General features: G+C 44.9%; 1 protein-coding gene across 2 annotated transcripts in view; it reads left to right on the top strand.

Moving 5' to 3' along the window:
- The window catches only part of LIMS2 (LIM zinc finger domain containing 2), a 29,001-nt gene that overhangs the window by 433 nt on the left and 21,982 nt on the right, over positions 1–6,586 (top strand). The gene's annotated exons all lie outside the window — the stretch shown is intronic.

The raw sequence follows: 6,586 nt of genomic DNA, 5'->3' as shown, positions 1-6,586 counted from the left end.
GGGCCCGGCCTCGGGCCCGGCCTCTGCCGCTGCGCTGCCGCGGGGCGCTCCGCAGAGCCGCCTCCGCGACGCGAAGGGAAAACGCGGCCGGGAGGAGGGGGTTCGCCGGCCTCTTCTGAGGGCCTCAACCTTGGTCTCTGGCGCTTGTTGCTCGGTGTAGAAACAACACGGCCGTTTTGAAGCCGCTTGTGCGAGTCAGCTTGTTTGTATAAAACACCCTGAAGAAAATGGTGACAAAGTAATAGGAAAATTAATAGGATGCCTTTCCTAGGCTGCTCTTCCTCCTGGACRCCACTATCTTTATCCTTAAAATATACCGTAAAACATTTTTCTTCGTGAGTAGTAACACAGATTCAGAGAGCTTTATAAACATTTTTTTTTTTCTGTATAAAGTCTCAAGACTTGGATGATGCCGCCTCTTACTGTCCTGCAGTGTTCAATGCGTTTTGTGGGGTGTTAGGCACGATAGTGTGCCAGATAATTGTTACCTGCCTACCTATGCTGTAGGTATGTATGTACCTATGCTGTACGTGYATGTGATGTATACGTGCTTGGGTGGGTGATTTCTGCTGTCTCCGATGACAATTCATCAYGCCAGCTGTGAGGATGAGGAGGTAGGTGTTTGCTTACCACAGTGCACCACTTTCCTTATAACTACACTGTTATAACTGTTGTAACTGGTCAGAGCCGCTGGGAACCAGCACAGCCCTCCGTGGGCACAGGCAGCTGGAGGTGAGGGGGCAGTTCTTTCCTCCATGAACCCAGAGAGTCCTGTTCCTATAGCTGCAGTGTGTAGTGTTGTTTAGCATGAAGTATTTTATCCTGAGTGAAGTCACTTGGCTACCAAGAGCGGGAGGTTATTGAGGGCAGTAATCCTTGTGTCCCCCTTTAATCCTCGTCTTCCCCTTTCCTGTGCTTCCTCAGAAACCTGCCTCTGAAGGGGGAGCCCTGTGCTGAGTAAAGAGCTTTGATACCTGTGGTATCAAAGAAACCTATGGACCTTTCTAGATTTGTGTCTGCTGCTAATCGTTCTGTCCTGGGGACCATCAGAGACAAAAGATTTATCAAAGTTATAACACAACTGGCTATTTCTTCAGTAATAGTGTAATCCATTTAGGATAGCTGTTTGCCAGCAAAGCAAAATCTCTGCCTGTTTTTCACTCTTTATGAAACACTGGCATTGCTCAGCCCCTCGCCAGACTAATACCGCTTGACAAGCACCATGTTTAGTATCGTTTTCATGATAGGGCTGAGTCTTAAGTCATTACAAAGAATTTACTGTGGAGAACATCCTTCCTTAGACCTTCATATAGGCCACTGCAGTGAATTGTGACCAAATATTGGGTAATGTTTGGCAGCATTATATAAGAATCAGGAGTTCTGGGCTTCAAAAAGAGCATGGGCCGTATGTGCATATATGGGCCTCTAGGGTTGAAATTCTTCACACGGGAAATGACTGATTTTGCAGCATTAAGAGGAGGAAGATTGGGGAATGTACTCTACTGACRTGTCGTTCTTTTTCACTTCTCTGGTCAAATGAGAACACAAAAGGACTCACTACTAAGGCATCCCTACTCATAATTCCTAATAGTAATTAAGATGGAAAATCCTTTTCAAGTGTCCTGTCCCTTGCAATTACAGAGAGTATCTCCTAAACTTAAATAGCTGCAGTAGTTTTACTTACTTAAATTTAGCATTAGGGGAAACATAATTCCAGAAAATGCAAAGAAAGATGTGTAAAATTGTTAATTCATAGTGTGAAATTGTTAAGAGAGGTGACTTTGGCAAATGAAATCTAAATACTAAACGTATCACACTGAGTTTACACTGTTGCAATGTGAAGACCGTGTTTCTTTCCGGGAAAGAGGTAAGCAGATATACTRGAATTTGCAAATAATTCTCACTGCTATACCTTGACTGAGCTATTTTATTTCTCTTTGCCTTGACTGTAAATTAGCTATTACAGTCCCTAGTTTTCAACAATAGTCTATAGTTTAAAGGAATGCTATTAACATTTTAAAAAATCATCTATTTGATCATACCTGTTCCAAATATTATCCGTAATTAATAGAAGAGAAAGAAGTTAGAGAAATATTCCCCTACGTATATTTTATTAAACCTAATGTTGCTTTACTATATTTGGAAGTGAATGCTCTCCAGAGAAGTAATGCATTAAAAATAATTTACTTCTGAGCACTCTCTTTGCACTTAGCAAAACTGGGAAATATAGTTTATGTGATTTTTGGTGCCACGCAGTACTTCCTTGTTATGAGTAAATAATCACTTCTACACTTGCATTGATGCTTTTTCCCCCAACCTTCCGTTTTCATATTTTTAGCTTTTTGTCCTACTCTGTTTTGTCCTGTTTTCCTTTTTGGTTGCGATGGACTCATTCCTCAGAAAGAGAAACTGTGAACTACCAGTAAAGAAAAAATGTTCTCCCATCTCCTAACTAGAAAGTAAAAGAAAGTTGAATATAATTACTTTTCAGACTTTACTGTCGTGGTTTTGATTGGTAAAGAATGCCTGTCTTGTTTTATGTTACCTATAGAAGTTACTGTAAAGATAATAAGGAAAAAAAGTTCCCCAAGTGCACATTTCAGGACATTGCTTTTGTATGAGATCTTTGTCATCACTAGACTTGGCCTAGTTGGGGTTTAGATCCGCCTCTGTACTTCCTGCAGTCAACAAAAGAAGAACAGCTGCTTTTGCAGATACGCGTATTGATTGTTCCCAATCCACTTGAGGTAAGAAATAAGAATATCTTTTCYGTGGAAGTATTAGTCCAGTTTCTGATGATAGGTTTTTTAGTTTTGGAGAGGAGCTGCTGCTCTGCGAGAGGTCCGTTTTATGAAGTATTTGCAAATAAATGGTTTAAAGGATGATGAGGAAGGTGAAGCATAAAAGTTAGTAATAGGAAGAAAGGTTGTTGGTGCAGTCTAGAAGCTACGTGCAGCAAACGTGTTTCATCTGCCTGAGTTATGAGCAGCTACRTCTGAGTTAGAGAAGGTGATTTCAGTCTTGTTACTTTTCCATCCAAAGCTATTCTCTGAGATTCTCTAACTTTTAGCTTATTTTAAGSTCCTCAGTGGTCTTAAGAAGTAGACCTTTTAAGGTTAATGTCTTGGTGATTTGATATTTTGCTTTCTATTAAAGGCGTAAAATGCTAATATTTGTTTTAAACTGTTTTGTTGATACTGAGGGAGGCCAGAGCTGAAGCATCTAAAGTTCAAATGGTCAGCAGCCCCCCTGTTTTGGCGTGCAGCTGTGTTCTTGTTTTCCTCGTAGTGGACAGGAATAAAGGGCAAATGCATATTCCTGTATGTGGGGTGAAATGATGCTCTCAGGTTGCTCTCAATATCCAGGCAGAACCGCCAGCAAAACACAGGGTGAATTGTGGATATTGTGGTCACAGATTSCAAGCTTTTGAAGCGCTGAGGTTCTCTGTTTGTGCCTGTTATGCTGGATCCCACGAACTGCCATGTTTCTGTTTAAAGGGCAGAAAGGATCTCTGCTCGTTAATACTCACCTGATAGTTGTGAAATCATCGCGTTTACTGATCTCRCTTTTTTCTCCTCCGTAGTTGTGGAATATTTAGTATTTCACTACTCTGCTTAAAAAAAAAAATACACATGCCTCTGTAATTTACTATAAAATAATTGATTTATAATGACTCTTGAGTTGGTTTTCATGGGCAGTACTGATCAGATGATACTGATTCAGCTGTTCATCACCCTCCCTCCATTCCTTTCTCTTTGTTCTCTTAAAAATCGACTTCTGTATTCTCAATTTTTTGTTTTTTGTTCCTCCACCCCGAGTCATTTGTGTGACGTGATGCCCTTTCTCTCGCAGGGGTGGGTGGCAAGGGGCAGTAGCAGGAAGGGGAGCTGCTGTTTGAAACCCTGTTGTGTTCCCAGCAGGAAAGCTCTGGAGGCTGGAATGCCGAGCGCGTTGGTGTTCTCGCTTCCCAGCCTCCACAGCGGGCSACTTCTGCAGGACGCAGTGGTCTGGGGAGCAGCAGTCTATGCGCTTTTGTTCCTTGGAGCCTGCTTTATCCACATGGAAGGAATAATTCTGTTGTTTGCAATGTCCTTAATGCAGGGAACCAGCTTGGAGCTGCCGGGATCAGGTACCGATCTGCAGTAAACTAGTGTGTTTGTTGTCAAGATCTAGTCTGTTTTTCTGTTTTTCTGTGTTTCTCTCTTGCTTTGATCAAAGAGACTTACTGATTTAAGTGGGTGTGAAGACAAGGATTTTTTTCTYTTTTAATGTCAGCTCCTGGGTGATGGAATTTATGAAGATACATGATGCAAGTCCAACACAGAATAAACTGCTGATGCAGACTCCAGTGCCTGCTTCAATAGGTGACCGCTGGTGGGATACAGGATCCAGTCCTTAATGCYATGGAAGAATGTCAGCTTGGCAGTGCTGTCCATCCCGCAGCAGCTCCGTGAGCTGCGAAGGGAACTCCCCAGAGGAAGGTGACTCACAGAAGTGTCACTGTGGCCTCCGTTCTCTGCRGTCGTCCCTGTGCGTTCCCCGGCAGGGCCCTTGGTGCCATGGCCGGGCCGAGGCCGCAGGCGCTGGCGGCCTCCGGGCTCTATCGGCGCCGCCAGGCCCGGCTCAGCGGCGCCGGGACGGACGYGGCGGCCGCCGCGCGCGGGTACGTCCCTCGCGCGGAGGGTGGTGCTGAGGCACTGCCCAAAACGTGTGCGCTGCGGGATCGGTAGCTTTTCATTGGAATGGGCATCGGCTGCACGCAGCCAGACAGGGTGAAGTCTCTTTATTCTCATTTCCGAGTGGTGTATGAAGGAAAGGGCTTGCCTGGCAAGGAAGCTTTCTGTTTTTAACAATAACAGGAAAGAGCCATGGAGAGCCTTTCCCGTTTTGAAGGGCTGTGCAGGGTTGTTCAGACCTAGCATTGCTGCTAACCTTGCTAATGGTGAATTATTTAGGTACTGTGGGAATGAAAATTAGAGATGCAGCGGTTTTCCAAAATGCTGATGGGATTTTGCTGTCTCCTGATCTTTAGGATTCAGGAGCACGTTTCTTCATTTGTATTGTTAATAACAGGTTAGTTGATTTTATATGTTTTAAGTAACTCCAGTGTTTCAGAAAATTAAGCTGGTGTAGCTGCTTAGGCATAGAGTCCAACAGAGYTTAAGTTTTCTTTTTATCCTCGGTCTATTAGGTAGTGGTCGAGTTCTCATTTCTTTTCTTCACAAAGTTGTGTTTGTGAGAAGTTAACGCTGGGACAAGGAAGAGAGCAGTGAGAGACATTTCAGTGCAATGRGTAGGAGAGCATGTTGTCCAGGAAGAGCTGGTGGGAGATGGGGAGAGCCCTGAAGGGCAGGGAAGGACCGTGAGCCTGAGCGTGACATGGCACAAAGCAGAACGGGACTGGAGGGGAGACACACGACGGGATAAACACCCAGGCAAGGCCAGCTCCAACTTGGAAAATGTCATTTTGTAATACAGTTTGCTTTCAGGTATTTAACTGTTTAATTGTAACGTGTAAAACATCTCTTCACAGGGAAAATGGAAGCACTTTTTGTGGAAGCTGAGAACCCACTCTCTGMATTTGTGAATGTGACATACATTTTTTCAAGCCTTGATTTTTAAAATGTTAGTTTAAAACTCTCTTAAGTAGGTATAACTTAACCCACTGTGCAGGAAGARCCCCCTTTTCTGAGCTGTCATGTCTGTAGTGCCCAGCGCGAGAGCAGTATGGCCTTGCAAGAGGCTGTGCCCGTTGCAGGTTGCCTTCCCTGTCCGCTAGCTTTGGGAGCTGGAGTTGGGGTTTGGAGAACGTTACCCCTGCGGGTCTCCCTTCTTAAGCTCGCTGTCAGGCGTTTTGTGTTGGACCGCTAGAGGATACCGTGTGGGCTGTTCATATCTATATATCTATATCTATATATCTATATGTATGCTGACAGTACTAGTTCTCTGGATGTTGAGCCTGGGCACTTCCGTACGTTGCAGTCCGGGCGGGCTGAAGTGCGGAGCCCGCTCTGACACTGAGGACATCCGGAGCGAGCCGGCGGCAGGACCTCAGCTGCCGCTGCTGGGTTGGAGGCGGCCGTCTGTGTGCGTGCTGCCGTGGCCACGTGTGCACCTGCATGTCAACCACACGCTTCAGAAGGCCAGGCAAGAGGCAAGAAAGCACTTCTGCAGGGCCCAGGGTGCGGGAGATCCCTACATACATAACTTGAACACAGTYTCATACCATCATTCCTGAAGCAAATTCTTGAATTAAGCCATAATGCTTCTGATTCAGCAGATGGCAAAGCTGAAGATTACAATGTGCAAATTCTGCAGAATTTTGCTTCCTGAGTAACTTGCATTTTAGCCACAGTTTTTGAGCTACAGATAATTTTTGCTTCTATCTCAAGAAGTCACAGAATCAGAGAATATTCAAGGTTGGAAGGGACCTCTAGAGATCATCTAGTCCAACCTTCCTGCTCAAGCAGGCACACCTAGAGCATGTGGCACAGGGCGGCATCCAGGAAGGTTTTGAAGACCTCCAGAGAAGGAGACTCCACAACCTCCCTGGGCAGCCTGTTCCACTGCTCTGTCACCCTAACAG

Source organism: Nothoprocta perdicaria, unplaced genomic scaffold, assembly GCF_003342845.1.
Source record: "Nothoprocta perdicaria isolate Ctin4 unplaced genomic scaffold, notPer1 scaffold_289, whole genome shotgun sequence".
NCBI lineage: Eukaryota > Metazoa > Chordata > Aves > Tinamiformes > Tinamidae > Nothoprocta > Nothoprocta perdicaria.
The sequence above is the reverse complement of the archived record's forward strand: the minus strand, read 5'-3'. Positions and strand labels throughout refer to the sequence as shown.